Below are 13,425 nucleotides of genomic sequence, written 5' to 3'. Positions count from 1 at the left end.
GCATCTCACTGTCTTCTTCATTCTCTTTATTTCTTAGAGCTTTATTTTATTGTTCATTTATGTACACTTGTGTGCACATGTGAGTGTGTGTGCCTGCCCGCTCACAGGGCAGAACCCCTGGAGCTAGAGGTATAGGTTGGTGTGAGCTGCCTAACATGGGTGCTGGGATCTGAACCCTGCTCCATTGCAAGAACAACCAGGACAATGAGCCACCTCTCTAGCTCCCCTTCATCCTTTTTTAATAACTGAAAAATACATTGTGTGGGCCAGCCATGGAAGAGCACTGCGGACATTTAGCAGACCTGTGTATGTACCAGGTCCCTGGGTTGTGTGGATTTTCCTTCTGTGGCTCTTGTTGAAGCTTTTGGGAGCTGCTAGGTGGTCTTCCCAATAGGCTACACTTTCCACAGCATCTTATAATGTCCTTTGTCATCTGTTGGTTCTGGATATTTGTGCTAACAAGAGATGGTGGCTCAGTGGCCTAGATAGGAAAGGGAACATTGTAGTAGGATTTTTTTTTTTAAATGTGTTTTCAAGATAGGATTTTTCTATGTAGCCCTGGGATTAAAGGTGTGAGACACTACCATCTGGCTTTGGGGGAGATGGGAGAGGTAAGGTTTCATTTTGTCCAGATCTTCAAACTTGCCTAGTCCAAGGTGACCTTGAACTCCCACTCCTCCTGCCTCCACCTCCGGAATGCAGAAATGCTAGGTGTGATCCACCACACCCTGTTTCTGTGGGCCTGGTGGATGGATGGGACCCTAGGCTTCATGCAAGCTAGACTCTACCAACTAAGTGATATCCTCAGACTTTTTTTTCCTCTTTCATTTTCTTTTTGAGACAGTATCTCACTGGCCTGGCAAGCACTCAGAGATCCACCTGCCTCTGCTTCCAAAGGGTGTTCACCACGGCCATATTTTTAGAGACAAGATCTTGTGTAAACTATGCTGCGGAAGTGCTCACTAGATAGCCTAACTGGCTTTGAATTCTAGGCACAGAGCTGGGGTTACAGACTAATGTCACCACACCCTGTGTCTGTGGCTCTGAGACTTTTCTCTTTCTTTCTTTCTTTCTTTCTTTCTTTCTTTCTTTCTTTCTCTCTTTCTTTCTCTCTTTCTTTTTAAAAAGATTTATTTATTTTATGAATGTGAGTACACAGACAGCAGAAGAGGGCATTAGATCTCATTACAGATGGTTGTGAGCCACCATGTGGGTGCTGGGAATTGAACTCAGGCCCTTTGGAAGAGCAGTCAGTGCTCTTAACCACTGAGCCATCCCTCTAGGCTCCTATAAAAGGGTACTCTCCTGGCTCTCGTTCATGCATTCACTCCGCAACATCTATGTCTACTTCTGAGAGAATTTTGCCAGACTGATCTGTCTTGGTTCTCTCTCTCTCCCTCCCTCCCTCCCTCCCTCCCTCCCTCCCTCCCTCCCTCCCTCCCTCCCTCCCTCTCTTCCTCTCTCTATCTCTATACCAGTTGATCAAAACCTGTGGGTTGAGATCCCTTTGGGGGTTGAATGATCCTTTCATAGGGGTCACCTAAGACCATGAGAAAACACAGACATCTATGTCACGATTTGTAACAGTAGCAAAATTGCAGTTATGAAGTAGCAGTGAAAATAATTTTATGGTTGGGGTCACTGCAGCATGCGGAACTGTATTAAAGGGTCAAAGCATTAGGGAGGCTGAGAGCAAGTCTCTAAATCCTCGACTTCCCTCAACCAGCAATGGAACTCAGGGCCTTGTGCAAGCTAGGCAGAGAATGTTCATCAGCGACCTGCACAGAGCACCTCAGCTCTTCTTAGATGGCTTTTAGCCAAACATCCTAGCATCTGAAAGCTAGCTCTCACTCCATCTTTTCCATACCTGCTCAAGCAGGGTTGTAATTTCCTACTGTGTAAGCCTAAGGCCTTCCAACCTGCCTTGGGATTTACATAACCACCCAAGGCCCGCCCTCCAGAGTCTTGGCTCTTCCTTTTCTGGAGGCTCGTTGTTACTTCACACAAACAGGCTTGGTTCTCGGTTCCATTTTTTTTTTTTTTTTTTTGTTTTTGGCTTCTGGGGATTTCCCGTACTTTCTTGTGAACTCAGTTATTCATTTGAAAGAACAGTTGTCTTTTACCTAGAATTTCCACTTGTCTGTGTGGGGGCTGAGTGTTGAGGGTTGCCTGCTCTGGGGTGTTGCAGGAAACGGAGGTCTTGGCTTTCAGGACACGGCTTCTTTTGGGGCCCTTCGCTTTACCTGGCATCTCTGGGTGTTCCTTCACATGTGACCTGAGCCTCTCCTGTCTCCTAAGGCCTGCATCTCCTCAGCTTCGGGTCCTTTAACGAACCGGCAGATTCATTTCAAATTGGAAATCAGACAGGTCAACCTGGTTCCTGTTTGGTTAGATATTTTTGGGCCCAACTCTCTTATAAATCACTGGGCAGCCGGTGCCTTGGCTGTCCCTGGGGTGACACCCATGCCTGACCCAATCATTAGTAGTCTGAGCAGAAGTAGGCAGTCACATGATTCCGGAGACAGTGACTTCTGCCCTTCCTGTGGAAGGCAGTGTGGGTGGGGCAGGCTCCGGGCCTGATGGGTACAGACACGGACGCACGAAAAGGCTCCACAAGCACTTGATTGACAACAGCCAGAGGGGTTCAGTGTTTTTTTTTTTTTTTTTTTTCCCAGCTGAATTCTTAACTTGGCTTCTACATTCACCCCTGGCATTGACATTGTCTGCCTGTCTCAACACATCCACTCCTCCCGTGTTTCTGCTCTGTAATTAGTAAATAATGGGAACAGTATTCATCCTCTGAAAATAATTTTCACTGCCTTCACTTTACAAACTCAACTTCTCAACACCATTTTTGTTCCTCTTTAAAAGCAACTGAGTGATTCTGGGGCTGGGGTCAGAAAACCTTGAAAAGTCCAGCCTCTCTGCCTGTGAGAAGTCAGGATTCCCAGAGCTGCTCAGCCCGTGAGTGCCGTGAAGCTCCTCCCCGATGAAAACCAGCAAGAGCCAAGCAGTGTGTGGAGGGGGACCCTTGTGGTCCAAAAATCCACATGTGTGGTGGGGCTTGTGGGGATGGGGGGAGTACACTTATAATCTTAGCACTTGGTAGGTGGAGGCAGGAGGATCACAAGTTCAAGGACAATCTGAGTCAACTAGGCCAGTCCTGGGAAGCATAAGGATCTATCTCACCAAACAAAGTAATGTGTGTGTGTGTGTGTGTGTGTGTATGTATATATATGATCATTTGTTAATCCATATGGTCTGTGACTCACAATGACTCTTAGAATGGTGTGGTAGTGGTACATGTTCAGCTCTTTTTCTGACAATGATAAATTCAATTTTTATGTATGTATTTATTTGTTTTTAATTTTTTTGTTTTGTTTTGTTTTTTGTTTTTGGAGACAGGGTTTCTATGTATAGCCCTGGCTGTCCTGGAACTCACTCTGTAGACCAGGCTGGCCTCGAACTCAGAAATCCGCCTGCCTCTGCCTCCCAAGTGCTGGGATTAAAGGCCACCACTACCCGGCGTATTTATTTTTATGTGTATGAATGTTTATGTGCACGGCAGCTTGAATGAAAACAGCCCCCATGGGCTCATATATTTTGAATACTTGGTCCCAGTTGGCAGAACTGTTTGGGAAGACTTAGGAGCCGTGCTTTTGTCGAAGGAGGTATGTCATTGGTGTCCTGCTTTGGGTTAATACTGTCTTATCAGTTGTGTGGACCAAGGGGTCTGCACATCTTGTGTGTGTTTGATGCCCAAAGAGGCCCAAAGAGGCCATCAGGATCCCCCTGTATGTATTTTGGTGGTGGTGGTGGTGGTGTATGTTTGTATGTGTGTATGTATGTTTGAGACAAAGTCTCACTAGCCGACATAGCTGGTTTAGAACTAGATATGTCCAGGGTAGGCTCAAACCTGAGTGTTCCCTCCCACCTCAGCCAACTGAGTTGCTACGACTACAGAGCTGTGCCTGAGAACTAATAGTCACCACAAACTTGAGACTATGGATAGTGAGTTTCCGAAGTCCAACCTAATCTAGACAATTGCTCTTGAGACTGTCTTTCTGAGTGATACTGGAATGGGACAAGTTGACAATTACATGTAACCTGTGCAACGACAGTTTGCACATTATTTAAATGAAGAAGCGAGGTACAGAGCTCCTTGAGCAGTATGCTCTTGTTTGTGTACAAAGGCGCTCGCGTGAGCTTGGGGCTCCAGTGTGTGTGCACACTTACATACACTCTTACACACAGAGGCAGATTGTATAGGTGTCGAGTATATCTGAAAAGACAGGAAGACAGTCACTGGTATCCCTGGAGACAGAAAAACGAGGCATGAAGAAGGAGGTGATTACCCGCTCTCTCCCCTTTTACACAGTTTCTCCCGTTATTCCTTCTGTTCTTCTTCTGGTGTTGGGAATTGAGAGTGCATACTTAGCAATCACTCTACCACTGAGTTCCCCAGACCCCCATTATTACTTGGACACAGGATCTGATGGAGCCCAGGTTGGTCTCAAACTCACTATGCAACAGAGGCTGGCCTTGAACTCCTGACCCTCGTGCCTCTACCTTCTCAAATACTAGGATTGTAAGACTGTGGCCCATTCTGGGAAATGTAGGGTTGTGGGTCCCTTGTCTGCTCCAACACAGGGCACGGCTGCTTGGGGAGGTGAGACTTGGGAAGTTTGACTGTGCTTATCCACTCCAACTCTGGTGGGTGCTGGGCCATAGGGAAGCCCCAGACACTGCTCAGGAGGGGATGGGAAAATGCAGCTTGAGGTATAGGACACCCCGAGCTATCTGGGGGTGGGGGGTGTCCTGGGCCTGCGAAGAAGCTGAGACTGTGGAGTTCCCAGGCTCTTGGACACCCAGGTGCCGCTGGAAGTCACAGAGGAGCTGAGAATGGGATCTGGGTCCTTGGGCTTAATCTAGCCTGGGGCTGGGGGGTGGGGGAAAGGAAGGGGAGAACTCTGGCTAGTCCCATGGGGAGAGTCCTTGGCTTGACTGCAGGCTTGGGCTCGGCTTGGTGGCAGTTGTGGCTGGGAGTGGAAAGAGGCCTTCTATGGGAGATTAGGCTGTAGCTCTGTAGGGAAAGTCCTTCTCCGTGACTCCCCACAGTGGATCTCGATGAAAAGAGACAGTCCATGGTTCTGAATCATTTATTGCCATGGTGGAAAGTGGATGTGTAAAACCATACCTTCCTTCTCAGAGTGGGCCTGAGATTAAATGCCTTTTGCAGGGAAGAATGTCTGGGAAGGAAACTTATTGGCTAAGCCCTTCAGGCCTTTAGGTACCTCATTAGAATGGCGATCTTTGTGTTGAGCCTATGTGACCACAGGTCACATCCTTGTCCTCATCTACATGTGGAGGGGTTTGGAGTGTTGCCCTTACATGACTGATGTCCACAAATCTATGGGGGGCTGTGGCTAGTGACAGGGGCCTGGTGTCTGGGAGCAGGTGAAGCTCCTACCGTCCCTTCAGGGTCTCCGGGGCTTCTAGCCTTAGCTCAACCAAGGACCATGTTACCTCTCTCAATCCACTGCCCCACAGGGAAACACTCTATATATTTGCTTCTGACCCTTCCTGTTGTAGCTCCTGGTGCTATTGGAAGGGTGTGTGGGGCTGTTAGGAGGCGGAGCCTAGAAGAAAGAAGCCAAGAAGCCAGGTTGCTGGGCAGGCCAGTGAAGGAGCTAGGGAGATTCCAGCCTCTTCCTGCTTTCCAGTTGTTATGAGGTGGGATTCTACTCTGTTATGTGCTTATCTTGACCTGCTGGTTGTCCTGAAAGTAGGGCAGCCATGTGACCATAGACTGGGCCTCAGAAACTGTGAGCCAAAAGAGACAGTTTCTTCCTGTAACCTTTGCCCTCACTATGTAGCTTAAGCGAGACTTGACCTCATCATGGTGCCCAAGGTGGCTTCAAACTGCAGCTTCCTACCTCAGCCTCCGGAGTGCTGGGACCAAAGGCCTGTGCTGCCATGCCTACTTTAAGTTTTTCATTTGGCTTACTATGCTTGCGGAAGAATCTGTGTGTTTGTGCTCCTGTGCTGGAAGATACTGAGGTTGATGTTGGAGGCCCTCCACGGTCATTCTCCACATTTTGGCTGCTGTTGTTTGTCTTGAGACAAGATCTCACCATGTAGCTCTGACTGGCCAGTCTCACTATGTAGACCAGGCTGGCCTGGAACTCAAGAGAGCTGACTATCTCTACTTCTTTAGTGTTGGGATTAAAGACACGTGATACCGTGCCAAGCTCTCCACTTTATTTTTTTGAAATAGTTGCTCACTGAATCGGAAGAGCACTGGTTCAGCTAGACTGGCCGGCCAGTCATCCTCAGGACTTCCTATCTCTGCCTCTCTGGTGCTGAGATTATAGGGATGCTAGTCTCTCATGGGGGTGCTGGGGTTTGAAGTGAGGTCTGAATGCTTGTATGGCAAACATTTTACTGAAGGAGCTATTTCCCTCTTCCACTTCCTTCTTTTGAACTAGGATCTCGCATAGGTCAACCTGGTCTTGAACTTACTATGTAACCGAGGATAAACACTTCCTGTTTTCATTTCCTGAGTGCTAGGATTATGGCATGTGCATCCATGCCTGGCCCAGACATGCTGTCAGACCCCTTGAGTATATACCTATGATTGGAATTGCTGGGTCATATGACAACTCTGTTTATCATCCAAGGTATAATATCTCAGATGTTCATTTTCTAAAATGGCTGCATGCAGTATTTTACTATTTCACCAGTAATGCATGCAAGTTTCTGTCAACACCTGTTTTTTCAATCTGAGACATCCTTCAGCGAGTGCTGTTTTAGTTTCTCTTCTTGTCTCTGTGATAAAATAATTCCCCAACAAAAGCAATTTAAGGATGAAGGATTTATCTTGGCACACAGTTCAAGGGAAGCTCATCGTCCCGCATAGGGAAGTGAGACGGCAGATCCCGGTCACATCCCATCCACACTCAGGAAGCAGAAAAGCCACGAAGGAGTTGCTACTGTTTCTCCATGTATATGGTCCAGGATCCCATCTGGGGAAGGGCACCATGCCACCTTGGTTAACACCATCAAGCTAATACCTCACAGGTAGGCCCAGAGGTCCATCTCTCAAGTGATTCTAGTTTCTGTGAAGTTGACAATGAACACTGACCATCATGCTTGGGAGATGGAGGCAGGCACATCTTTGTGACTTTGAGGCCAGCCTAGTCTATATAGTGAGTCCCAAGTCACCCAGAAGTACTTGGTGAGACACTGTCTCTAAAAACAAAGCACCTAACCATCACAGGTACTTAACATTTCATAGAAAGTGATTTCCTGGGCGGTGGTGGTGCACGCCTTTAATCCCAGCACTTGGGAGGCAGAGGCAGGCGGATTTCTGAGTTTGAGGCCAGCCTGGTCTACAGAGTGAGTTCCAGGACAGCCAGGGGTATACAGAGAAACCTTGTCTCGAAAAAAAAAAAGAAAGAAAGAAAGTGATTTCCTCTTTCGTGCAAATACATTTAATATATTTCAGGAAAGCTGGTTCATTCCTGTAATCCTAACACTTGAGAAACTGAAGCAGGAGAATTGTCACGAGTTTGAGACCAGCTTGGGCTATATAGTAGTAAATTCCACATCAGCTTGGCTACAGAGAGAACATATATGCCTGTAATCCCAGCATTTGGAAAGTTGAGGCAGGATAATTAGGAATTCAATGTCATTTTCAGCTATGTAGAAAATTCTAGACCAGTTTGGACTTAAGGAGAGACAGTCTTAAGATGAACAAAAAATCCTGAACAAACAACAAGAAAAACAAAAGTTTTAGAGAAAACAGAACCAACGAGACATTAGTTGGCTTTCCAATATATTCTGCTAGGGAGAGCCACTTGTGGGTCACAGGCAGGGCAAGTTGGCTGCAGCGGAGCTCCAGGGCTAGTTGCAATAGGCTGCCAAGCCATCCATGGCACACAGGCACACACAAAATTACAGGTCGCCAGAGCCGATTTTAAATGAAGACGGGGAGTGGCCAGTCTGGCTGCTCTTTACGACCAGTGTGGACGCGCTAGCTGTCTCAGACGCGTTTCCTCCACTTTAAACCAAACCGGCCCTAGATCTCCTCAGCCGGTCCCTGTCTCTCCTTCTAAGCCCAGATTCCTGCTTGGGTGTGAAGCGGTTCAGACAACAGCCTCGGGGGAGGTGGGCTGGTGCCAGCTCACTTTCAGAGCTGGTCTTTCCAAGCAGGGTTTTAGGCATGCGCAATGCTCAGGCCCGAGTCATCTAGTTTCTTTTGCAAGGGAAACTTCAGACTGTCATGTCTGCAATGATGCAAGATGGGAGGAAAATGTGGGAAACTGTTACTCCCTCCCGTTAGTAACCCCTGGTAGGCCGGAGCATGGAACTGGCACGTGTAATCGTGTAGCTGACTTAGTCAGCGCACACCAGGCTTGATGCGGTTCTTAGGTTCCCATTGAAACGTTTCACCCGCTGTTGCTGGTGTTCCCGGGAGAGGCACAGAAAGTTCAAGAAACCAGCCATTATCGCACAGCTCTGAAAGTTGCAGAACAGGCTTAGCCTGTTGAGATGGTTAAGTGCTAAAACCCATTATTTGTTTATTCATTCATTTAATTAATTAGTGATGCCGGGCAGTGGTGGCCACGCCTTTAATCCCAGCACTTGGGAGGCAGAGGCAGGTGGATTTCTGAGTTCGAGGCCAGCCTGTCTACAGAGTGAGTTCCAGGGCAGCCAGGGCTATACAGAGAAACCCTGTCTCGAAAAACCAAAAAAAAAAAATTAGTGATACCAAGGACTGAATTGAGGATTACAAGCCACAGTGTTGCTGGGCTACATCCCCAGGCCCCACCTTCTCACTTTTCTCCTCTCTCTCTCTCTCTCTCTCTCTCTCTCTCTCTCTCTCTCTCAAGTTGAGGAAGGATTTTGCTAAATTGCTTGGGCTGATTTTGAACTTGTGATCTTCCTGTCTCAGCCTCCAAATACCGGGGATTATCTAGCACTACAGAGTTGTGTTTTGTTTTTTTTTTTTTAACCTCTTTTGTTCAGAGCTGGTGATTAACTCCATGGCTTTGTGCATGTTAGGCTACCATTGAGCTATACCTCCAGCCCTACAGCCCATACTCTCAGCCCCTAGTAACACAGTAAAAGATGAATTCAGGGGCCAGGGACAGCAAGGAGACAGAAGCAGAGTCTCTGGGAGTCAGGCATAGAGGCTCACATGTGTGAGCCTAGCTATGGGGAGGCAGAGCCTGAAGGAGCACCGTGGGGGTCAGGCCAGCCTGGACTATGCAGTGGATTCCTGGTCAGCCTGTGCTAGAAAGTGAGGCCGTATAACAATCAAAGAAAGGAAGGCCCTGGGCTAGATTGCACAAGCAAGAGGCTTTCACTCACCTGTTCACTTTAAAGCCTAAGGCAGAAATATTCACTTGGGCTCCTGCATTCTGCTTCACCTAGAGCTGGCCTTCTGGCCCAGATCCCTACTTACTGTGAGCTATCAGGGGGTCATTTGACTGAGCTAGGGAATGTGGGGTATTGAGAGAAAAAGAGTGTGTGGGTGCTGGGTGGTGGTGGCGGACGCCTTTAATCCCAGCACTTGGGAGGCAGAGGCAGGCAGATTTCTGAGTTCGAGGCCAGCCTGGTTTAAAGAGTGAGTTCCAGGACAGCCAGGGCTACACAGAGAAACCCTGTCTTGAAAAACAACAACAAAACAAAACAAAACAAAACAAAACAAAAGAGTGTGTGGGCATAGTATTCCTGCTGACACTGGTCCCAATGCCGACCGAATTTGGGGGCTTCCTTGTGACTTGATGTGATTCTGCAGCTGTAACAGTCCCCAGGTGAGCAGGAGGCTGAGGTCAGAGCTGTGTTCTGCTGTGAGGAGAGGCTACAACCAACCCTAAGAGCCCCGGGCTTTATGAGCAGGCTCGAAGTAATTGTTGCTCAGGGTTTTGTTGTTGTTGTTGGGTTTTTTTTTTTGCTGTTGTTGTTGTTGTTCTGTTTTGTTTGTTTGTTTGTTTTTTTAGATTTTATTTTAGTTTGTTTTTTTTGAGACCATGTTTCTCTGTGTAGCCTTGGATGTCCTGGAATTCACTCTGTAGACCAGGCTGGCCTCGAACTCAGATCTACCTGCCTCTGTCTCCCAAGAGCTGGAATTAAATCCTCCTGCCCTGTTGCTACTCTTGATTTTAACAAAAAGGTCAAGACCTGAGCTACTCCTAGGAATGTCCAGAGACTGTTAGAGATCTCTGTCGCTTGCGCATAGGTGAAGAGGTTCAATGCGGAAGAGCCCGAGGCTTGGCCAGGTGTTTGTCCTTCATCAAGTGACTGACTTGTTCAAAGCCTCCATTCTCTCATCTCTGAAATGGGGATAATCAGCACCCATGCAACGATTACATAAATGGAGGTGAAGAGGTACAAAAAATTCTTGGGTGTGCTGCCGTCCTTCAGGTCCCAGGAGGACTGCTGTGAGTTTGAAATCAGTTTGGGCTGCAGCTTAAGACTCTGCCTCAAGACAAAACAAAACAAACCCATTCAGAAAACAAAAATAAAACCCCAAAGTACTTGAAACATATGAGTTCTGGCTGGTACCGTCCTCCCTGTCTGACATGAGTCCCACAACATCCAACTTTCCTACTTTGGAAACGTTTGAGTCTACAGAAAATTCGAAAGTCTATGAGAAACGCCGGTCGAGGGCACAGCTCAGTGCTAGATGGAGTAGTTAACTTGTATAAAGCTCTGGGTTCATCCCTAGCACCCAAAGCGGCAGACGCCTGTGAACCTGTCTGTAGTTGGCTTTGAGTTGCCGTGATCAACACCAGGACCAGAAGGGTTGGTTTCCACTTAGGAGTCCATCACTGAGGAAGCCAAGGCAGGAACTGAAGCCGAGGCCATGGAGAAACACTACCCACTGGATTGCTCAGCCTGCTTTCTTGTACACCCCAGAACTACTTGTTTGGGGTGGCTCCGCCCTTACAGGGGTTAGACCTACCACACCAACCATTAATCAAGAAAATGAGCCACAGATCTGTCTACAGGTCAGTGTGATGGAAGCCTTTTCTCACTTGAGATGCCCTCTTCCCAGATGGCTCTAGTTAGTGTCAAATTGCCAAAAAAAAAAAAAAACCAAAACAACGGAAAAATAAAACCAACTAGCTTGCACAGTGTTCTAAAAGGAAGTCTACTCACCGTGCCACGTTTGCTCACACTTACTCTTGCCACTGTCCTGTATTTTTTCTCCTTGAGACATTTGAGAGTAAATTGTAGGAAGGACCTTCAGCTTATAGAACTATGACTGCCTTTCTTTTATGGCAGAGGGTGGAGCATGTATGTGTGTCGGAGGACAGCTTTCGGGACTTGGTCCTCTCCTTCCATACTGAGACCTCACTCTGCAGGCTTGATGGCAAGGGCCTTTATCTGCTGAACCATTTGCTGGCCTTCTGTTAGGGTTTTATACTTCATCTTAGTCAACTGATTGACAAGTCGTACGTACTCCTTAGGTTTTTAAAACCACTCTGCTGGATCTGTTCCTTACATATACAACGTGAAATGTGACCAGTAGAATACATTCCTTTTTGGAATTTGAACTAATTTTTCTCTCTCCCTTGCTCTCTCCCTCCATCTTTCTTCCTTCCAATAGGCTCTTATTGGGTAGCCCTGGCATGCCTGGCCTGGTATTCCTGACAATCCTGCTGCCTCGATAATCCTGAATCCTGGGATTACAGGTTACCATGTGTAGGCTGCCCTGGAATTTCGGACATAGTGGAGGATAACCTTTATCCTTTTACCTCCTAAATGCAAGGGTTACAGGTGTGTCCTACCTGGCCTAGCTCTGGTGCTAATCTTGTTGGTGATGTAAGCATCAGGGCCCTCGAAGGACAGGGACATACAAGAAGGCTGTTCACAGGGCTGGCAGCTGCTGTTGGGTCTTGCCGGGGACCTCAGCCTCTGTCAACTGGAGTGCTTCCTTTCCCTTTGGAGTCTCATAGAGAGAGAGAGTTGGGGCCAGGAAAGAGGAAGTGGGAGCTGAGAGCATTCTTGAGGGCTTCGCCCTGTGACTTGTGTTTCCTTTGGGCAACAGTCTTAAAACCAACCCTAATTCAAAGAAGGGACACAAGTCAATCCCTCGTGGAGGAGTGGTCTGGGCAAACAGGGAAGGATGAAGGCAGCGTCTTTGCTGATTATCTACCTGAGCGAGTCAGCCAGCAACTTTCAATTTTGACTCTCGTTCCTGCCAGATGCTGTTGAAGTGCAGGGTCCCCTGCTTATCCCACCCAAAGCAGCAGATGTCTGGCTTCTTTTTGTATCTTTTTCTGACATAATTGAATGTCTTTTTTTTTTTTACTGTTCATATCTGTTATATTCTGAACATATACACAATCTGTCTATGCCTAAATACATTTTCAGTATAATACTGTACTTGAATAAATAATTATTCCTTTTAATGTACTTTTGTTACATTTAGAATCATTATTTATAAATTTTAAATTTTAAGATACTATTATACATTTTAAGATAGGATTTCCCTATGTAGCCCTGGATGGCCTGGAACTCAAAGATCCACCTGCCTCTGTCTCCTGAGTACAGGGCTTAAGGGTGTGCACAACCACACCAGGCTTGGGACTTGGGTGCTGTGTGAATAACTTCAATGGTGAAGAGTGGTCAACTGCAGAACAGTAAAGCAAGAACTGCCATAGTGAAGGTGGGGATCCTTGAGGTGACAGTGGAGATTTAGGATAGGGTTAATTTTATTCACACTCAAGACATTTTACATAGTTGTGTTCCAAGATGTTGTCTACTTTATCCCACTAACTCCAAATTCCTTTCCAAGTTGTTTTTTTTTTTTTTTTTTTTGATTTTTTGATTTTTTGAGACAGGGTTTCTCTGTATAGCCTTGGCTGTCCTGGAACTCACTCGGTAGACCAGGCTGGCCTCGAATTCAGAAATCCGCCTGCCTCTGCCTCCCAAGTGCTAGGATTAAAGGCGTGAGCCACCACCGCCCGGCATTTCAAGTTCTTTTTACATAAAAACTATCCAAAAACCCGGGGTGCTAGTGCATGTCTTTAATCTAGCACTAGGGAGGCAGAGACAGCTGGGTTTCTGAGTTGACGGCTAGCCTGGTCTACACTTACTGCATTTGACTTTGACTTTATTTATTTTGGTCAGACTACTCCCCTTGCTCCCCCGTCCCAGGTTGGCTTTAAATCCCTTTTCGGAGGATGACTTTGAATTTTTGTTTCTTCTGTTTCATCGTCAGAGGCATGGGGTCACTGGGATTGGCTTCACTTGCTACGGTTTGCTCTCTTGGTGGAGAGGCTGATTCTGTAGAATGCCGCACATTCTACGTTTGTTTGTTTTTTCCTATTCCGTTAGATTCAGGTCACTTATTTTGGTTTGCTTTGGGAAGATATACTATCTTGGTAGCTTTCTGCTCTCTGCACCGCA

This window comes from Grammomys surdaster, unplaced genomic scaffold (assembly GCF_004785775.1).
Source record: "Grammomys surdaster isolate TR1022 unplaced genomic scaffold, NIH_TR_1.0 193, whole genome shotgun sequence".
Classification (NCBI taxonomy): domain Eukaryota; kingdom Metazoa; phylum Chordata; class Mammalia; order Rodentia; family Muridae; genus Grammomys; species Grammomys surdaster.
The sequence above is the reverse complement of the archived record's forward strand: the minus strand, read 5'-3'. Positions refer to the sequence as shown.